This window comes from Arachis stenosperma, chromosome 5, assembly GCF_014773155.1.
Source record: "Arachis stenosperma cultivar V10309 chromosome 5, arast.V10309.gnm1.PFL2, whole genome shotgun sequence".
In the NCBI taxonomy this organism is placed as follows: Eukaryota; Viridiplantae; Streptophyta; class Magnoliopsida; order Fabales; family Fabaceae; genus Arachis; species Arachis stenosperma.
Genome location: NC_080381.1, coordinates 64,964,935 through 64,967,562, shown reverse-complemented (window position 1 = coordinate 64,967,562; position 2,628 = coordinate 64,964,935). Strand labels below are relative to the sequence as shown.

The following is a 2,628-nucleotide window of genomic DNA, read 5'->3' as shown; positions in this document are numbered from 1 at the left end:
GCGAAGTTGTGAAATTATGTTTATACCATGGTATGAGCACCAGTTTTTGGATTCATTACCGGGATTATTTGAGTTGTGAAAAGTAGTGATCACAATTTCGTGCACCAAGTTTTTGGCGCCGTTGCCGGGGATGTTGAGTTTGGACAACTGACGGTTCATCTTGTTGCTAGATTAGGTATTTATCTTCAGAGTTTCTTAAGAATGAATTCTAGTGTTTCAAGGTGATGTTCTTATCATCACCAAAGCTGATGATTCTCATCAATTTAGCTCTTGAATGCAATGTCCTGCTGAAGCTTGGCTAGCCATGTCTAATTCCTTTAGACTAAAGCTTTAGACTAACATTGCATGATTTCGGGAATTCTCATTAAGAATTTTGATATCTTTATTTTCTTTTCCACTTAATTTTCAAAAAATCCAAAAAAAAATTACAAAATCATAAAAATAAAAAAAAATATTGTATGTTTCTTGTTGAGTCTAGAGTCTCATTTTAAGTTTGGTGTCAATTGCATGTTTCTGTTCTTCTTACATTCATTCATGTGTCTTAAGTGATCTTCAAGATGTTCTTGATGATTTTCTTGCTTTGATCTTTGAATTCTCTTGACTTGAGTGTTTTGTTATATGCATTCTCATTTTGTTAGTGTCAGTAGTATACAAACTGCTAAATTTGGTGTCTTGCATGCATTGTTTATTTGATTTTAGTTGCATTTTGATTTTTCTTTATTATTGAAAATCCAAAAATATTTTTAATTTGTGTCTTTTCAAGTCAATAATATAGAGAATTGAAGATTCAGAACATACAACAGAGAAATTATACAGAAAAAGCTGGGCGTTCAAAACGCCCAGGGAGGAAGGCAAACTGGCGTTTAAACGCCAGCCAGGGTACCTGGCTGGGCGTTTAACGCCCAAAAAGGTAGTGTTTTGGGCGTTAAACGCCAGAGTGGATACCATTCTGGGCGTTTAACGCCAGGATGGCACAAGAGGGAAGATTCTGTTTTTAACTCAAATTTTTTTCAAGTTTTTAAATTTTTTTAAAAAAAATCAAATCTTTTCAATCATATGTTTTCAAAATCAATTTCTTTCCATTTTCAACAATACTTGCTATCAATTAATGATTTGATTCGACATTTCAAGTATGTTGCCTTTTCTGTTGAGAAAGGTTTAATGTCTGAATCATATCTTTTCTTGTTAGCCAAGTCATTAATTTTTAAAATCAAATGCTTTTAAATTGTTTTTCAAATCATATCTTCTCAATCACATCTTTTTAAAACCATAACTTTTCAAATCATATCTTTTTAATCACATCTTTTTCAAAAATAGTTTTTAATCATATCTTTTTGATTTCTAATTTCAAAATCTTTTTCAAAAATCACTTGATTTCTTTTACACTCTTAGTTTTTGAAAATCAATTAGTATTTTTTTAATATGTTTTTAAAATCTTTTACTTTATTTTCGAAAATTTCTTCCCCTCTTCTCACATCCTTCTATTTATGGACTAACACTATTCCTTAATGCACAATTCGAACTCGATCTCTCTTGATAAGTTCGAATTCTCTACTCCTTCCTTCTATTTTTCTTTTCCTCTGACACCTCAAGGAATCTCTATACTGTGACATAGAGGATTCCATACTTTCTTGTTCTCTTCTCTTTCATATGAGCAGGAACAAAGACAAAAGTATTCTTGTTGAAGCTGACCCTGAACCTGAAAGGACCTTGAAGCGAAAGCTTAGAGAAGCTAAGGCACAACTCTCTGTAGAGGACCTAACAGAAATCTTCAAAGGAGAAGAACCCATGGCAGCCGAAAACAACAACAATGCCAACAATGCAAGGAAGGTGCTGGGTGACTTTACTGCACCTACTCCCGACTTCTATGGGAGAAGCATCTCTATCCCTGCCATTGGAGCAAACAACTTTGAGCTTAAGCCTCAATTAGTTTCTCTAATGCATCAGAATTGCAAGTTCCATGGACTTTCATTGGAAGATCCTCATCAGTTCTTAGATGAATTCTTGCAAATCTGTGACACTGTCAAGACTAATGGGGTTGACCCTGAAGTCTACAGACTTATGCTATTCCCTTTTGCTGTAAGAGACAGAGCTAGGATATGGTTGGACTCACAACCTAAAGAAAGCCTGAACTCTTGGGAAAAGCTAGTCAATGCCTTCTTGGCAAAGTTCTTTCCACCTCAAAAATTGAGTAAGCTTAGAGTGGAAGTCCAAACCTTCAGACAGAAGGAAGGAGAATCCCTCTATGAAGCTTGGGAAAGATACAAACAATTGATCAGAAAGTGTCCCTCTGATATGCTTTCTGAATGGAGCATCATAGGTATTTTCTATGATGGTCTGTCTGAACTGTCCAAGATGTCTTTGGATAGCTCTGCTGGAGGATCTCTTCATCTGAAGAAGACTCCTACAGAAGCTCAAGAACTAATTGAAATGGTTGCAAATAACCAATTCATGTACACTTCTGAAAGGAATCCTGTGAACAATGGGACAAATCAGAAGAAAGGAGTTCTTGAGATTGATACTCTGAATGCCATACTGGCTCAGAATAAAATATTGACTCAGCAAATCAATTTGATTTCTCAAAGTCTGTCTGGAATGCAAGCTGCACCAGGCAGTACTAAGGATGCT

The 2,628-nt window shown here is 35.2% G+C and overlaps 1 non-coding gene across 1 annotated transcript; it reads right to left on the bottom strand.

Moving 5' to 3' along the window:
• Nucleotides 1-2,193: 2,193 nt before the first annotated feature.
• LOC130984168 (small nucleolar RNA R71) lies at nucleotides 2,194-2,301 on the bottom strand. Its single transcript, XR_009088118.1, has one exon. It is a non-coding gene; the product is annotated as a small nucleolar RNA R71 (small nucleolar RNA).
• Nucleotides 2,302-2,628: the final 327 nt, after the last annotated feature.